At 42.3% G+C, this 12,164-nt stretch overlaps 1 pseudogene; it reads right to left on the reverse strand.

Annotated features, from left to right (window-relative positions):
• Nucleotides 1-2,942: 2,942 nt before the first annotated feature.
• On the reverse strand, nucleotides 2,943-3,396 carry LOC129866565 (39S ribosomal protein L11, mitochondrial-like; annotated as a pseudogene).
• Between the last annotated feature and the right edge of the window lie 8,768 nt (nucleotides 3,397-12,164).

Raw genomic sequence — 12,164 nt, forward strand, 5'->3', positions numbered from 1 at the left:
CAATGTAGTGCCTTCATTCCAATATACCCACTACGATCAATATAGTGCCTTTATTCCAATATACCCACTACGATCAATGTAGTGCCTTCATTCCAATATACCCACTACGATCAATATAGTGCCTTTATTCCAATATACCCACTACGATCAATATAGTGCCTTTATTCCAATATACCCACTACGATCAATGTAGTGCCTTCATTCCAATATACCCACTACGATCAATGTAGTGCCTTCATTCCAATATACCCACTACGATCAATATAGTGCCTTTATTCCAATATACCCACTACGATCAATATAGTCCCTTTATTCCAATATACCCACTACGATCAATGTAGTGCCTTCATTCCAATATACCCACTACGATCAATATAGTGCCTTTATTCCAATATACCCACTACGATCAATATAGTGCCTTCATTCCAATATACCCACTACGATCAATATAGTGCCTTTATTCCAATATACCCACTACGATCAATATAGTGCCTTTATTCCAATATACCCACTACGATCAATGTAGTGCCTTCATTCCAATATACCCACTACGATCAATATAGTGCCTTTATTCCAATATACCCACTACGATCAATATAGTGCCTTCATTCCAATATACCCACTACGATCAATATAGTGCCTTTATTCCAATATACCCACTACGATCAATATAGTGCCTTTATTCCAATATACCCACTACGATCAATATAGTGCCTTTATTCCAATATACCCACTACGATCAATATAGTGCCTTCATTCCAATATACCCACTACGATCAATATAGTGCCTTTATTCCAATATACCCACTACGATCAATATAGTGCCTTCGTTCCAATATACCCACTACGATCAATATACGCAAGTTCAAGAAATAAAATAAAGCCATCCAATTATTTCATTTTGATCATTTGAATATTTCTGTGAATAAACAAATGCGGGGGGGGGGGGTAAAAAACTATGAAGCTAGACAGTAGCCGGTGTTATGAACTGAGTTCTAACCAGGCCTACCTTGCTGAACTATGCTGGTTTCAATACTGCGTCTGATGGGAAGAATCCGGTGGATTTGAACCTGCAGATACAGAAGATGTTTTTCAGATTGCTTAACACGCCCCTGCAAGATTGAACCTGTAAGAAGTGTCTCGCCATCATGTTTATTCATATTCACCATCATGTTTATTCATACAGTTGAAGTCGGAAGTTTACATACACTTAGGTCGGAGTCATTAAAACTCGTTTTTCAACCACTCTACAAATTTCTTGTTAACTAACTATAGTTTTGGCAAGTCGGTTAGGACATCTACTTTGTGCATGACACAAGTAATTTTTCCAACAATTGTTTACAGACAGATTACTTCACTTATAATTCACTGGATCACAATTCCAGTGGGTCAGAAGTTTACATACACTAAGTTGACTGTGCCTTTGAACAGCTTGGAAAATTCCAGAAAATTATGTCAAGGAAATAAAAGTAGACCTCGACAAGTCTGGTTCATCCTTGGGAGCAATTTCCATACGCCTGAAGGTACCATGTTCATCTGTACAAACAATAGTACGCAAGTATAAACACCATGGGACCACGCAGCCGTCATACCGCTCAGGAAGGAGACGCCTTCTGTGTCCTAGAGATGAACGTTCTTTGGTGCGAAAAGTTCAAATCAATCCCGGGAACAACATCAAAGGACCTTGTGCAGATGCCGGAGGAAACAGGTACAAAAGTATCTATATCCACAGTAAAACGAGTCCTATATCGACATAACCTGAACGCCAGACTACTCGCTCAGTAAGGAAGAAGCCACTGCTCCAAAACTGCCATAAAAAAAGCCAGTCTACTGTTTGGCAATAATGACCATCGTTATGTTTGGAGGAAAAGGGAGGAGGCTTGTAAACTGAAGAACACCATCCCAACCGTGAAGGACGGGAGTGGCAGCATCATGTTGTGCGGGTGCTTTGCTGCAGGACGGACTGGTGCACTTCACAAAAGATGGCATCATGAGGAGGAAACGTATGTAGATATATCGAAGGAGCGTCTCAAGACATCAGTCAGGAAGTTAAAGCTTGGTCGCAAATGGGTCTTCCAAATGGACAATGACCCCAAGCATACTTCCAAAGTTGTGGCAAAATGGCTTCAGGACAACAAAGTCAAGGTATTGGAGTGGGCATCACAAAGCCCTGACCTCAATCCTATAGAAAATGTGTGGGCAGGACTGAAAAAGCGTGTTTGAGCATGGAGGCCTACAAACCTGACTCAGTTACACCAGCTCTGTCAGGAGGAATTGGCCAAAATTCACCCAACTTATTGTGGGAAGCTTGTGGAAGGCTACCCGAAATGTTTGACCCAAGTTAATCAATTTAAAGGCAATGCTACCAAATACTAATTGAGTGTATGTACACTTCTGACCCACTAAGAATGTGATGTAAGAAATAAAAGCTGAAATAAATCATTCTCTATACTATTATTCTGACATTTCACATTCTTAAAATAAAGTGGTGATCCTAACTGACCTAAGAGAGGGGATTTTTACTAGGATTAAATGTCAGGAAATGGTGAAAAACTGAGTTTAAATGTATTTGGCTAAAGTGTATGTGAACTTCCGACTTCAACTGTAGTCGCGCACCACTTTTCCGTTTTACATTTTTTATAATTCACTTCACCAATTTGGACTATTTAGTTTATGTCCATTACATGAAATCCAAATAAAAATCTATTTAAATTACAGGTGGTAATGCAACAAAATAGGAAAAACACCAAGGGGGTGAATAGTTTTGCAAGGCACTGTACATGAGAAATTTGAGTTGAGTGCCTTGCTCAAGGGCACATCAACAGATTGTTCACCTATACAGCTCAGGATTCAAACCAGCAACCGTATGGTTACTGGCCCAGCAAGCTTAACCGCTAGGCTCCCTGGCACCCCAATACATAGTTAGGATGGGGGGGGGGCTCTCATTTCTTCTTCACCGACGCTGCCTCTGCTGCTTGCCTCTGCTCTCAACCTCTCCTCCAGGAAAGTCTTGTACTCCTCTGCCTATAAATTGTTGACGATCTCAATGCCCAACGAGCGAGTCGAGCTGATGATGCTCTTGGCGACCATCTTTAGGGAAGCATTCTGCATCTTGAAGGCTTGTGCTGGGCCTTGACCTGAGCAATCTCATACACAGCCTTCACAGACACCATCCCAGCTGTCTCATGGCCTGTTTTACTGGCCCCTTTCTGGATGCCAGCCACCTGCTTGAGGAAGTAAGACACTTCCTGTCAGGCTTAAGGTGGATCTTGATGGGCAGAGGGATTCCTTCGTTAAGCTCAATTGGCCAATGGGGATGGCCTTCTCTCCCAGGACAGGGCCGAGAGGGGGTCCAGGGGCCGCCTGCCCGGATCTCACTATGGGCCGTATCACACGAAATGTAAATTATGAAACGCTTAACTTGAATAACGGACAGACAGAGAGCGTTAAAGACAGACCAGGATGTCCAAGATTGGTGGACAATGGGAGGGGGGGAGCATTGGTGGACAATGGGAGCACTTTTTTATGGATCCCATTGTCCACCAATCTTGGACATCCTGGTCTGTCTTTAACGCTCTCTGTCTGTCCGTTATTCAAGTTAAGCGTTTCATAATTTACATTTCGAATCGATGTAGTCGGAGCTGAATTCCACAAAGCTTGGTCTCTGTGTAACGAATGTGAAATGGCTAGCTAGTTAGCGGTGGTGCGCGCTAATAGCCTTTCAATCGGTGACGTCACTTGCTCTGAGACCTTGAAGTGGTGGTTCCCCTTGCTCTGCAAGGACCGCGGCTTTTGTGGAGCGATGGGCAACGATGCTTCGTGGGTGACTGTTGTTGATGTGTGCAGAGGGTCCCTGGTTCGCGCCCGGGTCGGGGCGAGGGGACGGACTAAAGTTATACTGTTACATCTGCTCCACTCCTTTGGTGGAGTTCATCAGAAACTTCCTTCACCGTGGAGTTTAGTCAGCTAAGAGTCGAGCTGATTGCAGAAAAATAACATGGAGGTAAAAATCTCTGAGCGAGAGACAACGGCAAAAAAAAGAGGTGTCATCCTAGAAGGCTGACATAATGCCAGGGACAGAGGCTAGCACGACCCCTGTCAACGTCTGACAAGGCAAGGGAGCAACAAATCCCTGGATCCCTAAATGGGGGCATTCAGTGGGATGTCTGCGGCCCGTCATCGGTGCCTCCTGCCCGAGAACCTCTGAGAACAAAGCACCCTGTTCAGGTGCTGGGTCACTGGGATGACAGCACGGTGATGTCCGCTGTCCTAATGTTATCAGTCAGCCAGTACCTACCTGACCAACCTCAGACCTTGAAACTGTTACCGAACAGAAATGAAGTGAGCACAAAGTATGACCGAATGAGACTGCCATGTTGATAACAAAATATGTTTCCTTAGGGGCCTCTTTGAAACATGTCAGCAATGCATTGACTCCAGGGCTCATATTCATAAAACAAGAATAAGTGCTGATCTAGGATCAGTTTGGCCTTTTAGATTATAATGAATGGATAGAGGGACCTGATCTTAGATCAGCACTCATAACAGGCCCAGAATATGATATGCTTTAAGGAATAGGAAAGTTATTATATCAAATCAGTATTAGAATATAAAATGTTTTATTGTTAAAAAAACGGATCGATCATGCAAGTCTATGCCGAGGCTGCTGTCTGCTATTTTGTTATCCTTCATTTGATTAGCAGACCTTTCATTTTGATGAACGGAGACTCTGGTTTGAAATCCAGCCCCCCCCCCCCTCCATTAATTATCCTATAAGGACCGTATAGTCACAAAGACAATGGTTTAATAGAACCTACTGTTTCATACACTCGGGAAGTGTGTTATTCTGTATGTTGTCATGTGATCACAGCTCGCTCACAACACTCTCTGGCCCGTCTATACTGGAGTGGACAGGACACCCACTTCATTGAGTAGCGGAGTATAGCCTTTCCCAGTGAAAGGGCTCAAAATCGCTTCTCCAGGGCGACGTGGTTCTCATTCACCCAGTTGTTCAACCAAAAGGTGTGTCAGCCCAAGAAGTGACCTTAATTGCAGTCAATACACAAAACTTCAAAAACACAGAAAAATGTGCCCATGGCATAAAGGTTGGTGAGCCAATCCTAGTTGGTGTCATTTATTAAATGTGACCTGATTAAATGTGACCTATTGTCGAGACCTATTCTCTGTAACAGGTTGACCAAGTTTCATCCACTTATTCAACCATAACGTATTTGCAAAACAAATGTAATTTAATGTTCCGATATGTGCCAGGCACAGTGGTTGCGATGTAAATCCTAGTTTCCGCCATTCAATATTGTTGATAACTATAGTTGATAACTATCCATACAAGATGTATGGCACAAGTTCACCAAGCTCATCAGTATTCCTCGAAGGTCATCAGTAGAGGTGCGTGGGTAAAATCATTGGGGAAGTGGCAGAATAAATTCACTGTTTGTTTCATCACAAAACCGGAGAGCAACCTCTGTCCGGTGAAGTCCACAAAGCATATTGTGTTACAGTTTCCGACATTTCTGACATTTTTGTACTATTGATTTAGAACCACAGAGATTTACCACAAGTCGCAAAGAAAACAGGAGCTGCCTCCACTATTCCAGCACCATTTCAACTATTTTACCTTCATTTAACTAGGCAAGTCAGTTAAAATTACAAATTCTTAATTTACAATGACAACCAACCTAACTGCCTCGTTCAGGGGCAGAAAGACAGATTTTTACCTTGTCAGCTCGAGGATTCGATCCAGCAACCTTTCGGTTACTGGCCACACGCTTTAACCACTATGGTACCTGCCGCCCCTATGCTTAGTCTAATACAGTGACAACTAAAAGACAAACAACTGTTGTCTGCTATTGACTGTCTAGGTGAGAGTCCACACCCATGGTTTCTCAGGCCTAGTTTTTAAAAGGGAAGAAGGAAAACCTTCAGGAAAATACTTTAGCCCTGTTTATACCTGGTTCTAACATGCTTCCTTTGTTCTGATCTTGTCCACATTCTGAAAATGCCCACATTTTTTGACAGGTGTAGATGATTAAAAACCACATTGTGGTCTGATTGTGATCAGATCTTTCCTGCCCACCTCCAGAGATAGACAAACACACATTGTGTCTGTATATCTGACAAGTGTAGACGGATCTGGACAGTGAAACCATTGAAATCATCATTATTAAAATGTGTAGTAAAACTCTCTACAATCATTGGCAGGTGACGCTATTGACTTATGGCATCAACATGCGTCTTAAAATGAATAAATATTATTTTGAAGTAATATTTACCAAATAACTTGTATACAGGGATGGACCAGGATATCTAGTCACAATGCAGACACAGTGGAACGATAAGAGACACATTTTACTACCCTGTGTAAATGTAACAGCAGATCAGAGACACATTTTACTACCACGTGTAGATTCAACAGCCGATAAGAGACACATTTTACTACCACGTGTAGATTCAACAGCCAATAAGAGACACATTTTACTACCATGTGTAGATTCAACAGCCGATAAGAGACACATTTTACTACCATGTGTAGATTCAACAGCCGATAAGAGACACATTTTACTACCATGTGTAGATTCAACAGCCGATAAGAGACACATTTTACTACCATGTGTAGATTCAACAGCAGATAAGAGACACATTTTACTACCATGTGTAGATTCAACAGCCAATAAGAGACACATTTTACTACCACGTGTAGATTCAACAGCTGATAAGAGACACATTTTACTACCACGTGTAGATTCAACAGCAGATCAGAGACACATTTTACTACCATGTGTAGATTCAACAGCCAATAAGAGACACATTTTACTACCATGTGTAGATTCAACAGCCGATAAGAGACACATTTTACTACCATGTGTAGATTCAACAGCCAATAAGAGACACATTTTACTACCATGTGTAGATTCAACAGCCAATAAGAGACACATTTTACTACCATGTGTAGATTCAACAGCAGATCAGAGACACATTTTACTACCATGTGTAGATTCAACAGCCGATAAGAGACACATTTTACTACCATGTGTAGATTCAACAGCCGATAAGAGACACATTTTACTACCATGTGTAGATTCAACAGCCGATAAGAGACACATTTTACTACCATGTGTAGATTCAACAGCCGATAAGAGACACATTTTACTACCATGTGTAGATTCAACAGCAGATCAGAGACACATTTTACTACCAAGTGTAGATGCAACAGCTACAATACGGGTACAGTGAGAATATGGATAAGATCAGGACAAATGACGCATGTTAGCATCAGGTATAAACAAGGCTTTAGACACCTGTGGTATGAGGCTGTACCAGGATCCTGCAGTACAGCCTATTCTACGTTAGCAATGGACAACATTTCCTACTGAGCATTGTTTACTCAGGATGATGTATGCTTTCTCTAACAGTGTCATACGATGATGATACCCCTGTATATATATACTGAACAAAAATATAAACGCAACATGTAAAGTGTTGGTCCCATGTTTCATGAGCTGAAATAAAAATATGGAGTATGTTGAATGTTGAATACACACAAAAAGCTTATTTCTCTCAAATGTCGTGCACAAATTTGTTTATATTCCTGTTAGTGAGAATTTCTCCTTTGACAAGATAATCCATCCACCTGACAGGTGTGGCATATCAAGAAGCTGATTAAACAGCATGATCATTACACACCTTGTGCTGGGGGGCATTAAAAGGCCACTCTAAACTGTGCAGTTTTGTCACACAATACAATGCCACAGATGTCTCAAGTTTTGAGGGAGCGTGCAATTGGCATGCTGACTGCAGGAAAGTCCACCAGAGGTCCTGTCAGAGAATTAAATGTTCAATTCTCTACCATAAGCTGCCTCCAACATTGTTTTGAGAATTTGATAGTACGTCCAACCGGCCTCACAACCGCAGATCACATGTAACCATATCAACCCAGGTCCTCCACATCCGGCTTCTTCGAATGTGGGATCGTCTGAGACCAGCCACCCGGACAACTGATGAAACTGAGAATTTCTGTCTGTAATAAATCCCTTTTGTGGGGAAAAACTCATTCTGATTGACCGGGCCAGGCTCCCCAATGGGTGGGCCTGAATCACAAGTGGATGGGTCTATACCCTCCCTGGCCCACCAATGGCTGAGCCCCTGCCAAATCAAGTGAAATCCATAGACTAGGGCCTAATTTATTTAAATTGACTGATTTCCTTATATAAACTGTAACTCTGTAAATTTGTTGAAATTGTTGCATGCTGCATTTATATTGTTGTTCGATATAGTTATATACTCAAAGGACTAAGTAAACAACTCTTTTGAGCAACAACTTCTTTCCTGGTTGAAATTCCAGCAATCTCACTCATTTCTGTGTATCTAACTGGAAGATGTAAATATGTCCCGCAGTTTTCCATAGTTCATAGGCCATTGGATGGAGGCTGCATTGAAGACAAACTTTGGTTTTGCCTGAGTTGCACAACTTCAGTTATTACACCAAAACAAAGATGTTAGTGCCCCCTGCTGGAAATAATGGGCACTGTTGTCTTCCGCAACAACAAAAAAACGCTTTTATTTTTTTCCCACCTTTATTTAATCAGGTAGGCCAGTTGAGAACAAGTTCTCATTTACAACTGCGACCTGGCCAAGATAAAGCAAAGCAGTGCGACAAAAACAACACAGAATTACAAACAAACGTACAGTCAATAACACAATAGAAAAATCTGTGTACAGTGTGTGCAAATGTAGAACAGTAGGGAGGGTAAGGTGTAAATAGGCCATGGAGGCGATATAATTATAATTTAGCATTAACACTGGAGTGATAGATGTGCAGAAGATGATGATGTGCAAGTAGAGATACTAGGGTGCAAAAAAAAGAGCAATAAAATATGATGCATAGCAATGTTACTTACATTCGCTACTTTTCCTGTTTGGAATCATTATCACAAGATGTATCCCTTTAATGTAATTCAGTTGCTCTAAATTAGATTAGTGCTGCTTTTGACCAGTAGTAATGGTGTCCGTATATCGTTGCTTGGTACTGTAGGTATGTGTCTGTACTATGTATGAATGCATTGTATTATTGAATATGTTGGACATGCATTGGCAATGCAATTGCTATAATACAATGCTATATATTCTGACTTTTTTTGCTTTAAAAAATAAAATCTATAATTAAAAACTGTTGATAAAGAAAGAAATTATAGAATGTTATGTGCAGTCGATTGGGCCTATGGATTGGACAGTGTTTCCAAGAGTCTAGGGATAAACTAGTCTCGAATGGGCATCCTTCTAAATCTCTTCTCGTTAACTCTGATTATTGGTTCGCTAATCCCGTCAATATTATCCTCTGTCTTAAATGTTTAGGACGACGTCGTGGGTTGTAAATTGTGTGACTTGTGCTGCGCTTTCCTGTTACAGAAAATACAGAAACCATTTTATTTTTTAAAGGTTCTACCCGATGACATCATCAAAAGTTGTAACATTTTAAAAACAGTGATCTTCAAAACATTAAGACATTCACGGTGATGTGGGGAGCAAGACAATACCCTTCCTCTGGCCAGAAACTCAATAGAGGTTTTAAAAATCACTGTTTTTCCTTTGAAAATCCTATCCCCTTATCTTTTTCTTTTTATTTCTTTTACCCCCTTTTCTCCCCAATTTCGTGGTATCCAATCGCTAGTAATTACTATCTTGTCTCATCGCTACAACTCCCGTACGGGCTCGGGAGAGACGACGGTCGAAAGCCATGCGTCCTCCGAAGCACAACCCAACCATGTGTAACGGATGTGAAATGGCTAGCTAGTTAGCGGGTACGCGCTAGTAGCGTTTCAATCAGTTACGTCACTTGCTCTGAAACCTAGATGTAGTGTTGCCCCTTGCTCTGCAAGGGCCGTGGCCTTTGTGGAGCGATGGGTATCGATGCTTCGTGGGCGACAGTTGTTGATGTGTGCAGAGGGTCCCTGGTTCGCGCCCGAGGTCGGGGCGAGGGGACGGTTTAAAGTTATACTGTTACACAAGCAGCATTTCTTCTTAACACAGCGCGCCTCCAACCCGGAAGCCAGCCGCACCAATGTGTCGGAGGAAACACCGTGCACCTGGCCCCCTTGGTTAGCGAGCACTGCGCCTGACCCGCCACAGGAGTCCTGGTTCGCGATGAGACAAGGATATCCCTACCGGCCAGACCCTCCCTAACCCGGACGACGCTAGGCCAATTGTGCGTCGCCCCACGGACCTCCCGGTCGCGGCCGGCTGCGACAGAGCCTAATGAAGTAATATTTGTGCGACATCTTTTTGAGTGCCAACCCATTAAATCGGCTTGTCTGAAATTGTTTTTTTTATGCACCAGCCAAGCTTCTGGGAGAGCGCGATAGTTCTCTTTTGATTGGTTAAAACTTGTAAATAACGGGCAAGACCAAATACACTACATGACCAAAAGTATCTGGACACCTGCTCGCTGAACATCTCATCCCAAAATTATGGGCATTAATATGGAGTTTGTTCCCCCTTTGCTGCTATAACAGCATCCACTCTTCTGGGAAGGCTTTCCAGTAGATGTTGGAACATTGCTGCGGGAACTTGCTTCTATTCAGCTACAAGAGCATTAGTGAGGTCAGGCACTGATTTTGGCCGATTAGGCCTGGCTCGCAGTCAGCGTTCCAATTCATCCCAAAGGTGTTCAATGGGGTTGAGGTCAGGGCTCAACCCCATTGATTGGTCAGGGACAGTCTAGTTCTTACACACCAATCTTGACAAACCATTTCTGTATGGACCTCGCTTTTGGACGAGGGCATTGTCATGCTGAAACAGGAAATTGCCTTTCACCAAACTGTTTCCACTAAATTGGAAGCACAGAACTGTTTGGAATGTAATTGTTTGCTGTAGTGTTAAGATTTCCCTTCACTGTAACCAAGGGGCCCGAACCATGAAAAACAACCCCAAACCATTATTCCTCCTCCACCAAACTTTACAGTTGGATGGTGAAGTGTGATTCATCACTCCAGAGAATGCGTTTCCAATGCGCCTGAGTCCAATTGCGGTGAGCTTTACACCAACCACTCCAACCGACGCTTGGCATTGCACATGTTGACCTGAGGCTTGTGTGCGGCTGCTCGGCCATGGAAACCCATTTCATGAAGCTCCTGGCGAACAGTTATTGTGCTGACGTTGCTTCCAGATGCAGTTTGGAACTTTGTAGTGAGTGTTACAACTGAGGACAAACGATTTTTATGTACTACGAGCTTCAAGACTTGGCGGTCCCGTTCTGTGAGCTTGTGTGGCCTACCACTTTGCGGCTGAGCCGTTGTTTCTCCTAGACGTTCCCGCTTCACAATAACAGCACTAGCAGGGCAGAAATTTGACAAACTGACTCGTTGGAAATGCGGCATCCTATGACGGTGCCGTGTTGAAAGTCACTGAGCTCTTCAGTAAGGCCATTCTACTGCCAATGTTTGTCTGTGGAGATTGTATGGCTGTGTGCTCGATTTTATACACCTGTCAGCAACGGGAGTGGCTGAAATAGCCAAATTCACTCATTTGAAGGGGTGTCCACATACTTTTGTATATATAGTGCATATGTTGTTCTCTAATTCTCAGATGGACTAAATATTGGTTCTCCGAAAACATACTGATGAGCTAGTTAATATATTAATATATTTGTATTTCTTCTTTTTAAGAAATAGATTTTAGAAATAACCCTGACCCTATCCTTAAATAGCAGGATTGTACAGTCAACTTTCCAGCCAATTATTGGCTATGGTGACACCATTTACCAGATTGCAGCAGCCACTACTCTTAAACCATTGGATGCCAATTACCACAGCGCCCTTCACGTTATCACAGGTGAGTTTTAATACTCACCACTGCATCCTGTATCAAAATGTTGTCTGATCCTCATTAAAGCCCCGTAGGTCACTTCATTATTCCCTTTTTGTTTACAAAGCTCTAATACACAAGCTTCTGACTTACCTAACTTTACTGTTAAAATCTAAAAACATGAGATACCAAACCCGATCACAGGGTTGGTTAACTCAAGGTTCCTCGGGTCTCCACCAAAGTTGGTACAGTGCCTTCAGAAAGTATTCAATTCATGTCCTTTGCAGATGCCACATTACTGACAAAAGTTTGTACTTAGAAAAAAGATCTGTAAGGGGAGATGTAAA

This window comes from Salvelinus fontinalis, chromosome 12 (assembly GCF_029448725.1).
Source record: "Salvelinus fontinalis isolate EN_2023a chromosome 12, ASM2944872v1, whole genome shotgun sequence".
NCBI classification, from domain to species: Eukaryota; Metazoa; Chordata; class Actinopteri; order Salmoniformes; family Salmonidae; genus Salvelinus; species Salvelinus fontinalis.